The following is a 22,241-nucleotide window of genomic DNA, read 5'->3' as shown; positions in this document are numbered from 1 at the left end:
AATGTGGTATCACTTAAACAATCCCCTCAGCTTAGCGAGCTGGTGCCCAAGGGAGCACTTTGGCCAGTTGGGATGAAAGGTTAGGTGATTTACTGCTGAGGTGGAGCAAGAGAGGTCAAGGGAGACAACTGGGGTGCCACAGGGATCTGTCCTGGGGTGTGTTATGTTTAATATCTTTATCAGTGACCTAGAGGAGAAGGCAGAGTGCTTGCTTGTGAAGCTTTCAGAGTGGTTTCGGGGGACCTAAGAGCACCCTGCTGATGCTTGCAGGGAGGTTACTGAGAAGATGGGCCCAGGCTTTTCACAGTAGTGCATGGTGGGAGGAAGAGAGATAAAGTCAGAAGCTGAACCTGGGTGTAAGGCTGGATGCAAGGAGAAACTTAAACAACTGACCAGAATAGGATCAGTCGAGCAGTGGAACAGGTTGCCCAGGGAGATTATATAGTCTCCCTCATAGATTTTAAAGAGCTAGCTGTGTAAAGCCTCTAGGGACTCATGGCTGACCTACTTTGAACTGGATTTTGGACTAGACCCCCCTGAGGTCCCTTCCAGCCTGAATTATCTTATGATCCCATTCCTGTGACGGCATATCTTATGAAGTGGGAATCATGAAGTAGGAAAGCTTTCCCTGCCTTGGCAAATTTAGGTTACTCTGTTACAACTTTCAATTTTTATTCCACCTGCCATTTAGCATCACCGTAGATGAATGTTAGCATAGTTTAGAAGATAACAAATATAAAGCTAATAGAAAAATTAAGATGAACCAATCTGACTTGTGATTGTACTTAATTGGGGGTTCAGAACAGCTTATCATACATTTGTGCACGTATGTATGCCGATACAGACCTGCATGTCTGCACACATGCAGGCAGCTTGAAATCAGATTTTTACTTCTAGCTGATTTCTAGTTATCAGTACCAGGAATGTATGCATTGTTGTGCTAATTTAAGTATGTTCTGTTAGTACAAGTCATGTCGTATATTCAAGGCCTTGTATGGCCATGGGCTTAATTCATGGTTCTCCTAATCCACTGAGTACTAAATTCAAATCTCAAGACACTCTGGATCTGAATAAGTGAAGAACTACTTGAGCATAGTCAGGTTTGTTTAAAGAATTTTAAAATTCTTTAATGGACAATTGCCAACACTGAAGGCAGACTCAGACTGCTGGAGAAACATGTTTGAGGAATTGCACATCTGTCACAGGCAGCCAACAGGCACAGCCATTGGGCTCTGCTTTAAAATCTTCTACATGTTCTGAGAGTTTCTCCTGGGCTTGGTGGAAGAGCACCAGTGCACTGCTGCATGTGAGGATACTGCAACCTGAGACAGGTCTGGGCTGTTGCTGAAGAAAGGGGGCTCTGAGCTCCTGTTCAGCTGGTTCGTGGCCAAAGTGGACACATATTTCCAGCAAGTATGGGCAGCCCTGTGCAAGCACTGGCTGGCCGAAAGCACTGCTCCTCATAACAGCAGTTAGTGCAGGACAGAGCCAGAGACCTTGCTGCGAACAGCAGACATGTGCTCTGCCACGGCGAGGATGTGCCACAGGGCACAGATCCCAGCAGCTGTCCCTCTGACAGCAGCAGCCTCAGCCCAAGTGCAGCTCTGCAGGGGACCTCTCCCCAGGGCTGGGGAGATGGGCTTTTGCCCACAGGAGCAAGGTGGGCAGGTGCCTGGAGGGGTCTGTGTTGCCAAGGAGCAGGGCTGTGGGAGGAAGACAATGGCTTCACAGTATCATCGATGACAAAGATCAGCTAGACTGTCTGCAGGACCCTGCAGGTGCAAAAGCCTGAAACCCCCAAAAGCTGCACTCTAGGAGGTACAGGCAGAGTCTGTTGGGTGAGAAAGCAGGACTCCTACTACGAGGAAGGCTGGGAGCTGGTGTCCTTCTGGCCCCAGAATCATGGTTCCTGCTCCCCCTGCAGATCATAGGATCATAGAATCATTAAGATTGGAAAAGACCTCTAAGATCATCAAGTCCAACCATCAACCCAATACCACCCTGCCTCCTAAACCGTGTTCCAAGGTGCCATGTCTACATTTTTGAACACCTCCAGGGATGGTGATTCCACCACCTCTCTGGGCAGCCTCTTCCAATGTCTGAGCACACTTTCAGTAAAGAAATTTTTCTTAATACCCAATCTAAACCTCCCCTGATGCAACTTGAGGCCATTTTGTCTCATCCTATCACTAGTGACCTGGGAGAAGAGACCAACACCCACCTCACTACAACCTCCTTTCAGGTAGCTGTAGAGAGCAAATAAGGTCTCCCCTCAGCCTCCTCTTCTCCAGGCTAAACAACCCCAGCTCCCTCAGCTGCTCCTTACAAGACTTGTTCTCCAGACCCTTCACCAGCTTCACTGCCCTTCTCTGGACATGCTCCAGCACCTCAATGTCTGTCTTGTAGTGGGGAGGTGAATTTTTTCAAAACTGCACACAGTACTCGAGGTGTGGCCTCACCAGTGCCAAGTACAGGGGCACAATCACTTCCCTGCTCCTGCTGGCCACACTATTCCTGATACAAGCCAGGATGCTGTTGGCCTTTGCCACCTGGGCACACTGCTGGCTCATGTTCAGCTGGCTGTCAGTCAACGCACCCAGGTTCTTTTGTGCTGGGCGGCTTTCCCATGGTGACCTACCATCAAGTGATGGATCAGGTTGGCAAGCAAAGGAAAATAATAAGGCCTGAAAGGAGCCAATTTTGAGAGTATACAGTCAGAAAAGTAAGTACCTGCAGTGGAGCTTTATGGGGCAACATCTCATGCCTCTTCTGGGAAATCAGAACAGCTGTGTTCCTCTCTGAAGTGCCTGTACACTAATGCACATGACATGGAGAGCAAAGAGGAGAAACTAGAGGTCTGTGTGCAATTGCAGGGTTCTGATCCAATTCAGATCATAGAGATTTGGTGAGATAGGTCCCATGACTGGAGTGCCACCATAGATAGATAAAACTCTTTAAGGAAGGTTAGAACAGAAAGGTGAGGTGCCCTGTATGTGAGTGCAGCAGGGGTGCATGGAGCTCTGTATGGGATGGATAAGGAGCCAGCTGAGAGCTTAGGGGTCAGGACTCGCAGGTAGGCCAACACAGGTGACATTGTGGCTGTCTGCTATAGAGTGCCAGATCAGGAAGAAGTAGTAGCTGAGGCCTTACTCAGATGGCTGGAAGAAGCCTCATGTTTGCAGACCCTGGTCCCTGTGGGGGACTGGCTACCAGAGGTTCCTTCCAGCCTCAAGTATTCTGTATTACGGTCTGCCTTCTAGGAAACCTGCAATGAAAATACCAGTCATGGGAGCAAAGCACTAGAGGATTACATACGGAGTTGAGTGTTTGCTGTGGTTGAAGACACTTTGATGATATATCTCATTGTACAAGGACTAAGGAGTATGGGTATCTGGAGCTTGGCTGTGCCTCATCTGCCATCTTCTTCCCCTTTAACAGGGATGGCAGTGTTTTGGCTACTGCAATGTGTGTGGATGCTTATAGTGGAGAGAGCAGGTTAGACCTTCCCTTCTCTGTCATAGGAAGGTAAAATTTTAGCCCCTGCATCTTGAACAGAAACACTACATTGCTTTCTCTCCAGCAGACTTTTTATCCCACTAAATTAGCCAAATCTGATGACAGAGCTGCTCTGCTGGCAAGAACTGGAGATAAAAGGCTGATGGAGCAGCCTCTGTCATAGCAAAAAAGTTTTATTTGAACTCTTGGTTGATTTTTCACCCAGTCTTTTCCTATAGCACTTCAGACTCCCAGGAGTTACGTTCATGGGTAAACAGCGTGTTTTGTTAAGCAGACACAGTACCATAAGCAGGACTGTTTCCACTAACATGGGTTTCCCTAGGGATAAGTCTGCGTGTCCTTTCTCCATCATAGGCCTTATCTACTGAAGGAAAAAAAACCCAAAACAAACCCAACAGGCCTTTTCCTGTGTTATATATGTAATAGTTATTGGCAAGGATTTTAACTTTCCTTCCCACAAGGATGGCTTACGGTTTCTTCTAGGATGTGGGAGGTGCCAGTGTGTGTGTGATGTGAATAGCAGAAACCAGGTCAAGCACAGGAGTTCATGACTGGACTGGCATTTTTGGGGGAGAGAGATCAAAGAACAGAAAACTGGTTGTACTGGGAAACTCTACTGTACGTGAAAGACAGACCGCCTCCACTAAGTGGCCAGAAATGGGTGCCTAGGTGAGATAGAGGATAAAAGTATAGAGTAACTCCCCAAGTCATCCCTGTTGCTGTGAGCTATTTTCAGTCCAGAGGATTTCCTGAGCTTGTTGTGGTTTAACTCTTTAATAACTTGCAATGGATCTCTCTTCCAAGTCCAGTCCCTTTCAACCCACAAAAACTATGCATGCAGAGCACTCTGGCAAGGAGCTACTGTGTGAACTGCCGCTGGTTATGTGTTTCTGAATCCAGTTCCTATGACCCTCAGTTGACCATCCCTGGTTCTGATGGTGGAGGGCATGCTGAAAGTCAGCCCTTGACCACCCTCCTCATGCTACTTGGACCTTTACAATACTGCTTCAGTTATCTGTGTTTTGGGGTTTTTTGAAGGTTATAAATAAGCCATCCCATGTCTTTTGAAGGAGACAGCAAAGATCAAACTTTTCCAGTTCTGCTATTTCATTTTGACATGAGAAGACTGGAACCGCCCCCAGTTTTGGCATAGTGATGGTTCTTTATGCCTTCTGATAATTCCTACCACTGGGTTTTCTTCTCCAAGCACTGAGCTGCTGTTTTAATGAAAGCATCTGACAAAATGCCAGTGTCTTGCTCATGAATGGTAACAGTCAGTTCAGAGTTTATCAAGAAAATTCCCTAGCTATGGGAGCAGTTTAATTCCTTCAGCAAGGATTGCAATCCTGTACCTTACCCAAGGAAAGTTTAAAATGGCAGAAAATGTGAGGAAGAGAGACAGTACTTTCTTGCACCTGTTTCCTTTAAATGCTGGCTCCTCTTCTTTCCCTTAGACAACTGAGACCTTTGCTTAGGATCATGAGCACCATCTAAGACTCAGGTGTCTGCACTGGTCATGGTGTAACAGAAGTAGGTAGGCCACTGCTTAATTACCCAAACCCGGGAAAGAATTTCTTAGTCCAAAACTGTTTCATTTCCCATTTACCCTGTGCTCTTGTTAAATACCTTAAACCTATTAAATACCCCAGTAGCTCTAGTACCTTGCTTACATGCAAATTTTTACAAAATGTTGCATGTTAAAGTTTACTTAGGCCTTGAAAAGTGTCTGCCACAACAGCTGCATTTGCCACTTGAATATCAACCTGGAATTTTTGTAGGTAACTGCTTCTTTCCATTTACTCTTCTATTAAAAGATGACTTGACCAATTTTGCAAACCAACCTCTGCATACACCAAAATCAACAAGATGGCTTTTGTTTACAGTGGGAACAGAAAACTGCCCAAGAACAACCTGTATTTCACTGAAACAGCAGTCTGGTTTTTGTACCTATGGAAAGGGTGTACATTTTTCACTTGTGTGAACAGTATAGTATTTAATGAATTTAGTAGTTGGCAATTAGCTAGCAGCACATATAGAGTGACTGTAATACTGTGATAGACTGCTATGAGATAATCAAAAGCAAAACTGTGTAGGCTGGTAATACCTGAAGAGTAAAGACCTCACTGGTAGGGTCCCTCTGTTAGCAGGAGCTCCCAGTACTCGTGTTCAAAACAAACAGGTTTCTTCCTGGTTGACTTGTTTAAAATTTATGGTCAGCCCTGCAGCGTCTGATTCTTTAACTTAGGATTCACTTAGCCTGTGGTGCTGTTGTCTGCTTACACTTCTGTGTGTCTGTTCCTTGTTGTGTCAGCTTTTAATATGAATCAGATGGGCTTCATAGTCTTGATTTTTTCTTAAATATACATTTCTAAAGGTTCTTCAGAAACAGGCCTGATTGTGTGAATGACTTTATAGATGGCTGAATGTGACCAGCAAGGAAAAAGGTGCCAAATCCCCTTCCCTGCATTTCATGTTGCTGTAAACAATGCCTCAACATGCCCATGATTCTGTTGGGTAAGATGATGTCGTGCTGATTTTTTTCTTGATTACATTAATACAGATGTGTACACCAGACTTTGAGAGACTTGAGAGCTTCATGCTGTAATCAGTGACAGAGAGAAGGACTGAGTCATAACGGCTCAAAATGTTTTGGTAGTTTCTCTGAGGTTGAATAATATCTTCATGTTGGGATACCCTGTGGTTTATGGCAAGAGAGTGCTTGGGAGCCAACTCATGGTGGCCTGCTCTGGGGAGCTGCACAGCTGCACCCCATTCTGGGGTGTCCCACTCACAGTTGCTGTCCTGAAATGGTGGCAGGAGGTCGCTCCCAACTGAGAGAGAAGCTGCAAGAGGACACGTGTCTGTGCCTTGCCCCTTCCTCACTTGAGCAACAGCTCGTGGCCCTTTGGGTCGGGCTTTGGGCAGATGCTGGCAGAGATGCTGGGCTGTTAGCACTGCACACGTTGCCTGAGCAGCTGTTCCTCATCTTCTCTGAGGGAAAGAGGCACTGGGCCAGGCAGAAAGCTCCTGCAGGCTGGGTCTGGTCTGCAGACCCCAGTTGGGCTCTGCTGAGCTAGCCCATCCATGCTGTAAAATTGTCTGCTTGTGCAAGATTTATATATTTTAATTATTATGGTTTGATGTGGGGTGTGTGGGTATAAATGATCACATTCTGAAAGTAGTTTCTGCTACTGTTTTGAACATCCGTATCTATAAATCCTAGACTGTTAACATGTATTAGGTTTGGCACTCTTTCTGAAGTGTTGCTTTAGATTAATGTCGATGCTGTATATGTATTGAATCTTATTTTTTTGATCCAGGAAATTAATGTTATCATCATGAGCAACAAATAGGCTCTTTGAAAAGGCGTAAGGCTGAATTATCCGTGTGGCTAGTGGGCGTTAACATGAACTGCTTTCTTCTCTGTTATTTTAAACCAGTGAGATTGCTGATAAGGGACTTTGAGTTAGGAGAAGAAAGATCAAGTTTGGTGCCTCCACTTTACAGGCAGGCATCCTCTCTTAGCTATGCATTATAGATCATAAGAAATAGTTTAAAAGCACAATATGCAGACAAGGGAAATATATTCAATCATCTGATAATTTTGATTGCAGCGCTGTCATTTAAAACTTTGGTACTTTCAGGAAAGAATAAATATGGATGCTACAGAATCTGTATGGAAAAAAAAGGAAGTATAGGGCAAAACAGGGCATGTGCCCAAGGGCTTTAAATAGATAAAACAGTGTGGCAATTAACTTGAATGGTAGGACAATGGCCCAGGGAGGTGTGGAAGGGAGCCGGAGCAATCATACATTCCTGGGTGCTCCTGGCAGAAGCTGATGAAAGAAGAATTACTGAAAGTAATTTAAATACTGACTTGTGCTCTGCGTAATTTCCATCTGACTTAGTCAAAGTTTCTTTTTACCCAGATTTTAGTCAAATCTGTGCACATTGTTATTCTGAAGAAAGATTATTTTCTCAAAGACACTGTTTACAGTTTGCAAGATGATCAAACAGATGGTTTAAATTTGTTCTGATGCTCTGTGTTTTTTCACAGTCTCTTTGTAAGTTAAATAAACTTGAAAATGATCTGTCTAGAACTGTGTCATTTCCCAGACGAGATAGCTGCTTGAGGACATGCCTGTCTTCTCTCTCCAGAGAGATAATCTCATCTTCAGTAAACAGCAATGACTGTGGTTCCCTGCCCTTCCAGGACTTTTGCTTCTCTCTCCACTCCCCAAATTGAACTCATGACCTCAATGCCTTCTACCATAGCTTCTAAAAGAGGTCCTTCATCATCCATTCTCCATGGACATTGTCCATGTCCTTTTCTCTTCTTGTTAAGTCACCCTGACAGTATGGATCCTGTCTGCTGTGCCAAGAGGGAACAGGGAAAAATCAGGCAGCATGAAAGAAGTGATATTCCCACTGTGCAGCTATTCAGAAGTGCAGACATTTCCTTTTAGCATCCCTCCAATGATTCAAAGTCTCTTTTTCCTTGCTGGAAAAGCACCCACTGCAGCCCACAGATGATAGCCATGTGGGCCATCTTCTGAAGGGCTGAATGTGTAACTGTTTTTGCCACGTACAGGCTGAACGCTGGTTTCTGAACCTAGCTCAAGTTTGTTTGGACCAGCTGGTTTTAGTCCTCTGTAGTAGGCAGTGCTGCCATAGCCCCCAGTCTGCCTGTTATGCAGTGAATGCAGTTAACAAAGATCTTTTGAAGTGCTCATGGAAGCCTTGATTAACTAAACAGCTCCAGAAAACTTATTTGTGCATGACAAAGCAGTGAAAAAAAATTTTTTTCTTTTTATTTTTTCCATTTTGGTACAGAGCTGTAAACTCAGCCTCGATTTGCTGTGCACTGGAGACATTTTAATGATATATGTCTGTTGTCATTGTGCTGAGGCAGATCCAGGGGTAGATTCTCATCCTTCAGAGTTTGGTGGGGTGGTGGGCTAATACCTTTCCATATTTAATTTAGGCAGAACAGAATTAGATTGTTACTGGATACCTTTGAACTTCTCTTCATAGTTGTCTCTAAATCACTGTTAGTACTACCAAATAGCCCTTCAAATCAACATAAAGAGTAGCTGAGGATATTAAACCAGTGGCTTTTCATCTTCTTTGCCTGGCATAGAAATTCAGTGTCAGGAAGGAGTATAACTACAGAAAAACTGAACGTTCCCTTTTCTTTCCACATCTTTTACTTCTGTCCAAGAAAAGGGAAAACAGATTGGCATCAAGATCTGTCTCGCTTTTTTCTTATGTCCCTCTTTCCACACTTTATTTTCCTTTTTTTTTTTTTGACTAAAATCAGAGTCTTTTTTCTTTTCTGATATGTTTTCTGACAGTCTTTGGGGATACTATTGTGACAGAAATTTCATTGCTTCTTTCAACAGTCAAAGTGGTGGTCCATGTATTCGCCCCTCTCCTGCTTTGGAAAAGGCCTCAGCAAAGGGGATCCTCCTGAGCCAAGGTAGTTTGAATGACCAGTTCCCATGAGACCAGAGTAACAGCTCATAACTAGGATAAGTCTAGTGTAGACATTACTTATCCCATGCTAAATTACAATTTGCTATCACCTCTGTGTAAAATCCACGGCAGTGGGCATAGCTGATACCACAGTGGTTTGGGAAAGTTAGTAGGCAAAATTAAAAAAATTTCATTTTCAGGATAGTGTTTGCAGTGAGAAGATCAAGGTATGTTCTTTGTAAGCACCTGTTTTTTTAAATGGTGGTGTATTTTTTACATACTTGTGTAACCACATTTGTACATCTATGAATTTGGGCTCTGCAACTAGCTGTCAGTTCACTGCAGGTTTGGACATGTTACTGTCTGCTCATGGAGACAGCAGGACCTCCTTGTGTATATAGGGGTTGGGAGTGCTGGGAGGAAATGTTGGGCTATAACCATCTTTAGCTTTATCTTCTGGTGTCTTTTTCTGTCTCTGTGAAAGAATAACATAGCCAGTCTTGCAGGTGGCATAGACAACATAAAACATATGCTACTTGTTTTGGTGATTTCCCGGTTTCATTAGGCTGGATCTCCAAATGACAAAAAATGTATTCAGTTCACAAATACAATTCACATATATAGAGGAAAAGTATCCAATAAAATTATGTTCTGATCCAGAGAGGGAATGAAAACAAATATATGCAAATATAAACATTTTTGTGCTTCAGTTGACCTTTTCCTGTCAGCAATAAGTACAGATCCCATAGTACTCATGGGGTAGGAGAAAAGACCCACAGTGGTTCCTGCAGCTTTTATAGTTTAATAAACCTGTGATCATGAAGTCTTGCACACGTGATGCTGGTGCTAGACCCTGGCCAAAGCCTCTCCTGCTCTCCTGAGGGGTATGGCCTGCCAGAGCTGTCTGGCAAAGGTGAGCCCTGCAGAGATCACACCCTCTGTACATATCTCTGGGGTTATAATGCACCAGATCTCTCAACCAATGTGTGTGCTTTTTTGTTTTTGGTTGTTTTTTTTTTTTTTTAAATAATCCTATTTTTGTTCTGTCACAAATAACTCATCTTGGTCATTTGGGCCAATGCTCCACTACTCTCTTGGGTGAGACCTTCATTGGGGAATTATTTTTGCATCCATGTTCCAAGATGAGTCCTGGTAAATGTGTAGTAACAGACAAACACTGTTGTAAGAGTTTCTGGTGTAATCTAACGTGACAGGAGAGCAAAGGGATGTGAGGAAAGCTAATGGGAATGCCATTAGGACCACTAGTTAGAGAAATGCTGCTCTGAGCTGCATTTCTTATGTGTTTATAAATGATCAAGGGATTTTCATGGGCTGCCTGCCTAATGTGTTCAAGGACCTATTAGGGATGTAAATTAACAAGGATTTTAATGCAACACTAATAAACCTCTCAGGAATGGACATTTTCACATTTCCTAGGTAAATATTTATGAGCTCATGAGGTAATTCTGGTCTGGAGCAGGTTTACTGCTACTAAACCAAAATTAAACTAAATTCATAAAGAGCAGCATGTTATGTTTCTGGTGAGGAGAGACTGGATCAGGTGACAGGGCCAAAGGATGTGGTAATAGTGTCAGGGCTGTGAGTCCCTGAGGAGAAAGAAAAAGCTCCAAGAGTGATCGTGGCTTGAAGGTGCAGGCGAGCAAGTTACTGCATTAAAGGTGTATTTGAAGTAAAACTCTGCGAATCCCAGGATTAAAGCTACTTTGCTTGATCTTGTGGCTGTTGACACCGTATTGTTTGTTGTTGTTTTAGAGGGTTGCTGACTGCAGCTCGCATCACCGTTTCCGAGATGACTGCGACGAGGAGGTGGGCCGGGGGAGGCGGAAGGCCTGTGTGCTACTGCTGTTCTTTGCCACGTGTGTGGTGTGGCCGCCTTCCCGCCCATTGCCCGGACGCCGCGGCCTAGCGCCGGGGGAAGGAAGGAAGGAAGGAAAGGGGACCGCCGTGCAGCGGCGGGCGGGGGAAGGAAGGAAGTAAGTGGGACGGTCGTGCAGCGGCGGCCCCGGCCCGCTCCCCGAGAGCGGGCGGGCCCCGGAGGGGAGCAAGGGGCGGCGGGGTGCGGGTGCGGCCGGCGGCCGGCAGGTGGCGCCGCAGCCCCCGCGGCGGGAGCGGGGCTGGGGGGAGGGGGCGCCGGGCCTCCCGTCCCCTGAGGTAATAACGGTCGCCTGAGAGGCAGCCGCTGAACCGGCTTTCTACGGGGAGAGTCGGAGGTCTTAAAACGCGATGTGCCACGGGTAAAACTTTACTCTAAAGTTTAGAAAACTCTTGTGTGTCTAACGCCTTTCTTTCCCTCCCCAAGACGTGTAGCACACGCCTTAATGTCTGCCGGTACTGCAGCAGGGAGGACTGAGAGTGAAAACGTCTCCCAAATATTCCACCCATTCTTGTCATGCGCTGCTCCACTACCACCTTAAAAACCGTCTTATCACATTTTCAGTGCTTTTATACATGTTGCAAGAGACACAAGCACCTGCAAACTGTGAGACAGTGGCTGTAAGTTAGGTGAGGCAACCCCTCCAACTGGCTTCTCCCCTCCTTGAGACTTTTAGAGTCTCACGTGTGCTGAGGTCTGTGTGCTCCTGGGAACAGGCTTGGGTGAAAAAGGCTGGAAGTAGGAGGTGCACAGCTTTCAGACTGGGATATTTGTACATAAAAAGATGTTATCTTTGTACGATGCTTTCTTTTCTTGAAAGCTGCTGATCCATCTAGCACCCAGTGTGTTATATTAACTTCAATGGCTCTGGTTTGTAGAGCTGTTTTGCTTTCCTTAATAATGCTAAGGGGGGAGGAGTGAGTGAGTGATGTTTGTTTCCATTTTTTTCAACAAAAAGCAAACAACACATTCAAGGAAATTAAAACTGACTTGAAAAACATAACCTTGAAGCAGAATGTAGAATGTACATATGTAGGCAATAGACGGGGAAATTGCTGGTAAGTTCATTTATCACATATTGCAAATATACGCATGTTATCAAGTACAGCTATCCAACGTATCACATCACTATTTGGCTTTATAATATGCAAGCACATGATTTCCATTTAAAAAAATAAAATCTGCAGGGCTGTCACCGTAAATTACTTTTAGTTGCTCTTCAGAGTAGAAGCCTTTTTCATAACTTTTCCTCCAGTTCACTGACTTTTCTGTTTCTCCTTGTTGTCTCCTATTTTGTCTAATACCATAAGGAAAAAAAGTCAAAGTGTATATGATTTTCAGACTAGAAAGAAAACCTATGAAGTACAGTATTTCCCAAGAAAATATATGAGCAACTAGATTTTAGAAAATGAGCAACCAAACCAGATCTTGGAAATACCTTGTCATTCTTCAGATTGACCTACCCACTGTGACTAAAACTGCAAAGATAATGTACTGTCTGGAAGTCACTTGTACAAGTTCATCCCTGAAATCCCCGTTCTCCTCACAGGAAAGCAGTGGGAGGGGGAACCAGAGGAGGGACAGGTTTGTGTGGGTCCAGAGGGACCACTAACGGTCCTGTGTGCGAGTGACCAAGCATAGGTTGATGCTGACCTGTTCTGAGGTGCTACTGGTGATAGTGACATGCTCTTTTCCACAGTGGCAGCACAGGATTCAAAAGACTGGCCATCCCCTCTCAGTAGGGGTGGCTGAGAGAAGTCCCTATGCTGAGATGGTCCTTCCTGGGTTTTCAAAGCAGCACAGTGCTGTGGTGGAGACAAGGGCTCTGCTGTCCTTGTGGGAGGCCCCAGATGTGTTAGATTAGAGCAGATCTTCTATGTGGTGATGCTTGGCCCTCCCCACAAAAGCACACTGGAAGCACTTAGCTTCTGTGGCTCTGGGAGCCTGCCTGCCCCCAGCCTGAGTGTGGACAGACTTGCAGGAAGTGAGATACAGTCCACCTTTCCACATAAAGGAGTGAAATCAGCCCTACACAGGCCATGAGCAGGGAACAATTCCTCTGTGCCAGTGGTGTGGTGGACCCTTCTGGTGTTACTCTCTGGAATTCAGAAACTTGTTCATGCTTTTTGTATGCTGTTAATCCTGTCCTGTGGTGGGGATATGAAGGGGGGAGAGAGAAGAGCTAATTACCCTGACTTCATCTCTGCCCAATTTCCTCCCTGATTAAGCAGGGCTGATACATGCTTTGTATGGAGATTAAAGCTACTTTGTCATAGAAAATTGTAATTAGGGCTGATCATCTAGTTCTGCAGAGGCTCCAGTAAGCCTAGTGGTAGCTCCAAAGAGCCCAGTGGATCTTTGATTTGACATGCATGGCAGAACCCTGAATATAGTGATAAATCCAACAGGCCTTTTAGCTGGTTGAAAAGAAAATGGCTAGATGTTTAGCTGGTTAAAAAGCAATGGCTAGATGTTGGGCATCTTAGTGTCAGAAGCTCTTTCGAGAAAGCAACACTTTTAAGTTAGTGTTTCTACCTTTCTGGCCTATTTTCATCAATGAATCTAAGGAAGATGGAAGTGAGTGAGGAATAAAATCTGTATGGACAGAAGTTAGCTTTTCCAAAGCAGTACCACAGACAAGGAAAATTAAAATAATGAGACTTTAGAAATATGATATTTTTTCTTTCTTTTTTTTAAATAGGAAACATTAGAGTCAGTGTTGGGCTCACGCGTGATGGCAGGTTGTGATGGAGTGGAGCTGAACCCAGGCCCTGTACATGCTGTGGGGCTGCATTCCTCACTCCTTCATCGCCTGGACTCTGGACGCTGTGACAGGCCTTTCATGAAGGACCCTTCAAGTTGTGGTCTCCAGTCAGGTTGTGACCCAGGAGTAAGATTCATTTCTCATTTAAACCTTCGCAGGTTAAGCTTAACTTGTCTCTCTCTCTAGATATGGGTCACAGCAGAACTCTGGAGTGCAGCACACACCAGGGAGTCCTGCAGAGGCAGGACTCTTGGGCTGACCTCTTTTGGGCTAGTGCTGGCTTTCCTCCTTGTTTGTTTCTTAGCAGCAGGTATGAAGGGACTGGGTGAATTGGTCTCTAACTTTGAGATGAATAATTAGCACAGTTTGGCAGGTGCAGGCACCTGCACCTGCCAAATGTAATTTTTTAAAAGCTGCCTGGGGTCTTCTGTCCCTTAGTGTTTGGCTCCATCACAGGTTGACTGTTAGCAAAGATGATGCCTGTAGTGTACACAAAGCTTGGGTAGAGAAGAAAGATGACCTGCAAAACTGACAGCACTCACAAACTGCAGATGCCTTTCCCACATCTCCAGTGACTCAAAGCCAAGGTCTGGGCTCAAGTGTGTCAGCAGCACTCTTCACTGCCACGTACGGAGGGCGTGCCGCTTCTGTGTTCAGTGTGCTACTACATAGGTAGCAGCAGTGTTCCTTTTGTTATAGCACAGTGCTACTGACACCTGCGCACTCTTCTGCTGCGACCTCCTCGGTCCTTTTCAGAGCTGCTGCTTAGCAGGATCCTGTTCCCCAGCAAGTGTGCTTCTATTCTCAGGCACATGACCTTGTGTTTGTATGCATTGATTCTCAGTCAAAGGTGAGCTTCTGTCAACCTCTGGCTTTGAGCAAGATGAGAGAGCACATTGACAATGAGCAATGCTCATTGACTTTAAATAAATAATATCACTTTTAGACTGGATTGCAGTGGCTCCTGAGCTTGCTGGGAGCAAAGTCCACTTTATAAGCTCCAGCTGAAGCTAAAATGAACAGTTTGAAGTGCTCCTTTGCATCAAGTCTGTCTTCTCAATATAAAAGAGAATGAAGAAAACGAGCAAGAGAAATGTTTTAGGTTCCCATGCAGAAGACAAGGAGTGCAATCTCCCTCTCATTTTCTCTTCTGGTCAGGTTGTTCTGTTCAAGACACGATACAGAGCCAACTGAGAGCTGAGCAATTCCCGTTTCTCAGAGGTGAAAAGGTCTGAACAGAAAGGGCCATCAGAAATGGCAAGATACCAAGTGAGACATATTGAGTACCAAATGAACCATAGGCTCCCTCACCTCCTGTGTGCTCAGTCCTCTGCCTGCTGAAGTGAAACGGGGTAGTGTTGAAACACTGAAATACACTGACCATTTAAGCCCCAAATCTTATGCTGAGGGGACTGCGCACCCCAGGCTGATAGGTGAGTACTCCTCAGCATGCCAGGGCTCTGTTAAAGTGAAGCCAGGAACTGCTTCACTTTAAGTAAGTGTAAGTACACTTACAAGTGTGCTTATAAGGTCAGCCCCTCTTCCTGTAAGGAATACAGTTCTGTGCTGACTTATTAAGGAGGAGAACCACAGGGTTTGTTGTAATGTTACTGGTTAACAAAGTTCAAGGGGGAAAAAGGGCAATAGGGATGGGATGATGATGAGAAATAGCCTGAGCAGCAGTAGTTGTGACCTCCCAGGCCAACTGGGCTAATGGGGAGGGAGGTTGCAGGAGCACAAAAATGCTCACGTTAGACCAGGCTTTTCTGATGAGCTGTTTACTTGCTCTGCTGAATGCCTTTGGCCAGTTTTAACCTTGAGAGTATGCCTGCCTCGTTCCCTGCTTTGATCTCTTTCCTTCTGAGTCAAAACACAAAGATGTTATTAAGATAAATTAGTAAAAACAGCTCAGGAACTGGGTGGGAAATGCTGATCATCTCCCCTGGAGAAAAAGTAATCGCCATGCTCAGTCAATTCAGAGTAGGTAACAGCCCTGAATGACTGCTTTGAAACATGGGAAAACAACGGTGCTCTATGAATTGATTGTATTTGGCCTAATAATAGAAGACCTTTGGAGGGAGTGCTAGGAATGTGCGGTCCTGAACAGGCTAGCATGGGCTGACTAACCTTCATGCTGTAACATTAAATGCCTTCTGTCTGTGCAGGCCTGGTTTCATTAATTGTCATAAGCAAAGGAGTGGAAATGCTCTGGAGAAAAATGCTGTATAAAGTCTAGTAAAGGAAAACACTTGGGAGTGTCTGAATTATGTGGCAATTTCCATTTGAGAGCAGCCCTCAGGAATGATTTGTTCTTGAGCAAAATGAATGAAAGGTACCGTTTGGGCTTTTTGTGCATGCAGTGCCTCTGTGCTGAGATAACAGACCCATTTGGGAGCTCGTAGGTTAAGCTGGTTAACTTGAGCAATTAGAGATGACAAATACCCTGAAAAGAGAAGATGAGTTCAAGAGTTGTTCTGAAGACAGAGAAGATTAATAGCATCAGGTATTTAGAAGATTCAGATAATAATTTCTCTAAGAAAGCTCTGATTTAGACTCAGCCTACAACTATAATTCAAACCACTTGTATAACAGCTACACTTTCAGTAATTTCTACTTCTAGAATAATCACTAACAGAAACAATCGCCTATTGCCATAATTTCTCCTAAATGCTACAGTAAAGAATGCTTTGCATATTGCCTATTTACAAAGATCAGTGTAAATCTGAGATATAAAATAGAGTAATTAACATACAGTTGCTGTGATTTTTATAATTTATGAAAGTCCATGAACATTTAACGGTGCCTGCAGACCTGAAGGGCATAGATCAGAAACAGCATGAAACACGAGGGTACATTGCAGAAAACAGGACAGTGTAGTATATAGCAATGTTCATAAATTTGTGTTGAGCCTACTAGGAAATCTAATCCTGTTAAACAAAAAAATGTGAGGGTTTCGTGGGGTTGTGGGTTTTTTTTTTTTCCTGTTGTAACTCCAAGGCTCTACTTTGACTTGCAGGCCTGATGAAAAGCTGCGTTCCAGAGATCAGTGGATAGAAGGCCTAAGCATCTGCATCAGAAAACTTGTGCTGTAGAGAGTAGTGTAGAGTAACTGTGTATGTAGGCATCTCTGTATTTTTGTTTTAGAGTGAAATAGAAGTGACAGTGTAATTGGGAGCTGGAATCAGTCAGGATAGGGGGAACCCAGAATTTGAGGAAATTGTCTCTGGAAATCAATTAAATTGGGCATGTTTGTGACCTCAAGCTTTCAGTTAAACATAGCTGGATTTTCATTGGCTTCAAAGTTCTATTCAGTCTGGTCTAAAATGAAGATTAAGTAAGCTGAGCACAAGCAGGATATGTTTCTGAGGCATAGGAGTTGCTGTAACAGTGTGGTAGGGAGCTGCACAGCAGGAGCTGGTTTGAAGCTGGTAAGGTCAGGACTAAGGGAAGAACAATGAAGGAGCTACAGCATGAAATGTTATGATTTCTCCCTCCTTATTCTTTTGTCCTAGGCTTTTCCCAGAAGGATGCTGATGAAAAGCACACCATCCCAATGTTCACTTCCAGAACATGATTGCCTTGTAGTAGAAAATGGGAGTAAGGAAGGTAGGGCAGCTTCTTTCTTGCAGCTCATCCTGCCATACACACAGCACTTGCTTCAGGTGACTGTTTGTTCACTGGGGTCTAGTGTTCAGGGCTGATGCAGCATTACAGTGCAAATTAAAAGGGTCTATGTCAGAAATTACAAAACCAGCTTGGAGGCGACTTTTGTGGATAATAAAATAGTAGCTTGCGTTTAAATGGTACGTATTACCTATTGCTGCTGAACTGCTTTGTCATAAGTGATGATACTGCCCCCATTTCACAGAAGGAAGATCAATCCCAAGTCATAGATTACCAGTGACTTTCTCAAGGTCGTGCAAGGAACTCAGCTGGCTCTCAGCAAGACAAGCCAGTTAAACTGGCTTCTAGGCCTAGGGGCCTATTTACGGCTCAAGCCAGGTCTTGCTCCTGAAGAAACACTTTCCTACATGCTCTTAGCTGGGCTAAAGTATGTGGAAAAAACAGTCACCAGCAAAAGAAACCTTAAAAGTATTCTGTGGGGTTTTTTTTCCCCCTTTAAAGCACACTGACTTTCTTCAAGGTAGGAAGGAAACAGTATTGTCGCCAGTTAACACAGCTACGTCAGGATAGATACAGCTGTTACCAGAAGCGATGAGAAGTTAATTACTTCCAAGTAAAAAAGAAGTGACTATGAAGAGAAATCTGAAGGGGCCAATTCCCTCCTCTGGCTGTTTGTGAGGCATTGTGACTATGTGGTGGAGCTTATAGACTACATTTGTAGGCTGTTGAGCATCCAATCTTTGTGTAGCCCTGTAGCTCAGTATTTACTGTATTCATGGTAACACACATTGCTCTTGTTTGTAACAGGCCAGAGGTTTTGCAGGAGCTCTGTAAGGCCTCAGGACGAAAGGCTTTGTCTGGGCTTGCCTCGGCCTGCCTGGAGCTTTGCTTTAGCTTGTTTAGCTGCAAAAGCAGTTTCCTAATGACCAGGTGACTGTTACACAATTTGTTCTACTTTCACTTAGCTTTGTAAAGTTGTGTGATATAACCATAATTTTTATCTAGCTGAGAGTAACAAGTAGTTATTTTATGTAGAATGAAGAATGTAGGACCCTAGCAAAATGATGCAGCATAGAGGACTATAAACATGGTATCATAGCAGAAGCCTCAAAAGGAGAGCTGCTGGGTGCACTACAGCCAATTACAGATACAAGATGCCAGTAGAGGGCATGGGATGATACTTGAGGCCCCAGAGCTATAAACAATGCATCAGTGGTCAATTACTAATAGTTAAATAAAGGCAGACCTGGGAACTGGGTAGAACTGGTTTTAGGGGTAACAAAGAGTAAAAAGAGAAAGTATCCACTGTACATAAAACCTAATTTATAGTCTCACGCCAGCCACCTTAGGATCTAGGTGGGCAGAGAGATGTGTATAACAGTTTCACCTGCACCATTATTGAGGCTTAATCTTTCTTTTTTTTTTTTTTTTGCTTCTTTTTCTATAATAATTAGATTAGGATTAATAATTCAATTACTGTGAGTTAAAATTTGAATTACAGTATCAATACGTTCTTGGCTCTGCTCATAAGTTGTGTTTCTTTTGTTCATACCAGGATTTTGGCTGTCACACTTTGAACAAAGTGCATCCAAATATCTTCCTAAAAAGATTGTCATCGCACATTCAAAATACCCAGCATAGAGATATGGAGGTAAAATAGCTCAGAAATTTCCTAAAGTCAATACTACGTGTTTTCTTTAGGTATTTATTTACCAAAAAAAACCCCCAAAACCAACTTACTTGTTCTGTAGGAAGTGAAGCAATGTAAAAAAATTCTGAAAAGGCATCCCTATGATTTGGCTGTTTCAGTCAGATTTATTTCTTTTACCCAGGAAGTTTGTTACCAGTACTTCTATAAGCTTTGCAGAATCTTATTTATGCCATATGTTTTTTTGGGGAAGGGAAGATGAACGGATCACTGGTTATTAAAAGAAGACCTCAGAAGTAATTTGTTTTTGATTCATCCGTTACATACAGTAAGTATTTCATTCAGATATTTCATGAGGCTGTATTCAAAATATAATGTGCAGTATTTCGTTTTGCATCATAACATGGATATGCTACAAGAAACTTTCAATACAACAACGTTTATTGTTGGTTTTAGAATATTGTTTTAATCAAATGCCTTTATAATGAAGAATGGCACATGTACTGTGACTTTATTTTCCCTGAGCAAGTATGAATATTAACATACCTTGTCATAAAACAAGCCTCCAAATAAAAAACATTTTATATGTAATTTACAATAACCTGGTGGATTTATTGGAATATACCCTCATTTTCTAGTTCAGTTTAAATATACCTCTTGAAAAATCTTCTAGTACATTAGTCAAATCTGCTGTAAGTGAAATTTTAATTTTATTAATTTTGATGACAAATTTGATTCACTATAGAGAGATCTCCATAACTGAGACTTTGGTTCTAATTCTGATTCTGCAGCTGTTGGTTATCAAGTAATTTCCCTCTAAGATACAGCATGAAAATTGTACCGCTGAGGAATATGCATTCTGAGCACTTGAGTACTCTGAGAAGCAGAGTTCTGGATTGATTTCTGATGTCTAACTTGCAAGATCTTGTGATGTGAGATCCCGTTTCCCCATCAGATTTACTCCTGCAAGCATCTTGGGTTTTGAGCTGCAGCTCAAATTTCTTGCCTGAGTTATGGTACCAGGCTTGCCACTTTGTACTGCAGTACTGGGACTTTGGCCCAGAGAAAGTAGGACAAGCAGTGATGAGAGGAGATTTGGATTTACCAACAACATACCATGTCTTTGCAAATTGCAGGACTGCACAAGTTAGCTTAAGAGCCCATAAAGATAAAAAACCAAGGTGAGACGGTGTCCAGCCATTCTCATTAGCTATTTCTGACACTGCCTAGGAAAATGTCATTAAGGACTGCGTAGTGGTAGGTCATATGAAACTATCTTGCATTAAATGAACAGTGCCTTTTCTCCCTGCCTGTCCCTGCAGTACTTGTCTGATTGCCTCTGGGAATGGAGTTTATCAGCTCTTACCTAGCTCTCACGTGCTGCCATCCTGGACGACAAAATGTAGCTGGAAATGAAGATGTCATTTGAGAAGTATGAATTTTCATTTCTCAGTCTCTCTACCCTTCCCCTGCCCCAAAGGTTTATGTGGCCTGCAAGCATCTTCACATCTGAAGAATATCTTTACAACATCTATCACCTTGCTGAACGCAAAGGAAAAGATGAGTCCCCTATTGCTAAGCAGAGATGGCAACTCCATGGTAATTATGCTGAGGATCCATGTGTGTACTCTTAAAAAGAACTTTAGTATATTCAACACATCTACCTAATAACATTAAATTATTTCTGGTTTTGCTGTACTTACCATTTACTGTAAAAATGTACAGATGATCACGTAATGACAGAAAATGTAGTTTAATAAAAGGATTGAAGCTACCTACGAGTTAAGAAAAAGTAGTTAATTTGCATTTTGTAATCTTCCCTGCTGTTCTTGATGCCATCTTCTGTACTGGAGCACACCTCCCTCCCTCAGACAGTCTCTGCCACCCTGTCACCTCTCTGTCTTGCTGAGCCGCAGGACAGTTCTTTTGGTGCGGCAGGAGCTGCATCACCTTAAAAGCCTGCCCACTCTTCAGCCTCGTATCACAGAGTCAAAGGAACTTCCTCCAGTGTCATTGATACTCGCCCTACTCGCAGCCATCCTGTGACTTGTGAATTGTGCTTGAGACTTGAGAGTGCCTCTCAGGGCTTCACAGGCCACTCTAGGCAGTCCTTATCTGTAGGCTATAAAAACCCCTCACTGGAGCTTCTAGCCTGCTCTGTCCTTTTTTAGGGCAGCTGCAGCTGTTTGGTGAGGTGCCCACAGCAGGGGGGCTGGAATGCACAACCATCCCAGAGAGGGGTGTAGTGCTGGTGGGAAATCAGAGTCAAAACAACTGAGCCTGTTGTTGCTGTGTAAAAGTTGGCGTTGTCTGAATCCCTTCTTCCACCAGCTGACTTTGCTCTTTGGACTCCTGTTCACCTTCCTCCTGCCCTGCCCTTTCCCCTGCCATGGGCAATATAAACAACCTCAGTCCTGGCTCTTGTCAGGGGCAGCAGGAGGAAAGAGCTGCTCTTTCTGCACAGACCAGATGCAGCAGGACCATGAGGAAAAAGAAAAGATTGCCTCTTCCTTTTGTTCTGAGCATCCTGTGACAGCCTAGGATCGACCAAGCTGTTGCCTGCTGCTTGCTGTGTGCATCTGTCTGGAAATGTGGGTAAAATTTTTTCTGGTCTGCCTTAAAGTGGCAAAGGCTGCCAGCTTGCCTTGGTCTCAAAGAGAAGTGGCGTCCTCCTCCATCATGTGCATGCTTTTTGTGAAGGAATGTGGGCCCCCTTACTTGACTACCTTGTGAATTACCTGAAATACAGTCGATGGATAGCACCTGTCAGCAAATTTCACTAGATAGCTCCAGAGAAAAAAACAGTTTAAATAATAATCTCTCTCCCCAGTGCATCAGGAAAGAGTGATAAAAAGCTGGAGATGAAAGACTATTGAATCCTTAGGACATTTCATCTCTTTTCCTTTGGGCAAATGCAGGTCTCTTTCCTATAGTAAACACATTTCAAGCTGTTCAGTTTAAAATTTATTTAGTGACAGTACTTCTGAGGCTTCCCTAGAGAGGTTATTTTGTAATTTAATAGATGCCACTGTTGGGGATTTTCTTTTGTTCTAATTTACTAAGCACTTGGTGGTTTTCATCTTTAAAGCATGTTACACACATTAAACAATCTGTAGACGGTTACTGAGAGGTAGCTAGGCCACCACCTCTCTCACCCTGAGCCTTTCTGTTAATAACTCTGTGGGAATTCTATTCAACTTAACTTAGACATGTTTTTCTGCAGTTAAGTGGGAATTTGCAGTATGGTAAAATGGCAGGTCAGGCACAGAAATGTTTTTCTTTCTTGTGCTCTCATTTGAAATCATGTGCAACTTGCTCGT

General features: G+C 43.6%; 2 long non-coding RNA genes across 4 annotated transcripts; one reads left to right on the top strand and one right to left on the bottom strand.

Moving 5' to 3' along the window:
* Positions 1–1,114: 1,114 nt before the first annotated feature.
* LOC135311532 (uncharacterized) lies at positions 1,115–11,053 on the bottom strand. The gene is made up of 3 exons (XR_010371170.1): positions 10,661–11,053; positions 2,731–2,814; positions 1,115–1,918 (listed from the first exon to the last, which is right to left on the bottom strand). It is a non-coding gene; the product is annotated as an uncharacterized LOC135311532 (long non-coding RNA).
* Positions 11,054–11,291: 238 nt separating this feature from the next.
* LOC135311531 (uncharacterized) lies at positions 11,292–20,702 on the top strand. Of its 3 annotated transcripts, none has more exons than XR_010371168.1 (5): positions 11,292–11,514; positions 16,666–16,762; positions 17,162–17,255; positions 18,829–18,924; positions 20,244–20,702. It is a non-coding gene; the product is annotated as an uncharacterized LOC135311531 (long non-coding RNA). The 3 variants fall into 3 exon arrangements; XR_010371167.1 differs by lacking the exon at positions 11,292–11,514 and adding an exon at positions 12,889–16,152; XR_010371169.1 differs by lacking the exon at positions 16,666–16,762 and having other exon boundaries at positions 11,294–11,514.
* The last annotated feature ends 1,539 nt before the right edge of the window (positions 20,703–22,241 follow it).

Source organism: Phalacrocorax carbo, chromosome 1 (genome assembly GCF_963921805.1).
Source record: "Phalacrocorax carbo chromosome 1, bPhaCar2.1, whole genome shotgun sequence".
Lineage (NCBI taxonomy): Eukaryota > Metazoa > Chordata > Aves > Suliformes > Phalacrocoracidae > Phalacrocorax > Phalacrocorax carbo.
The sequence above is the reverse complement of the archived record's forward strand: the minus strand, read 5'-3'. Positions and strand labels throughout refer to the sequence as shown.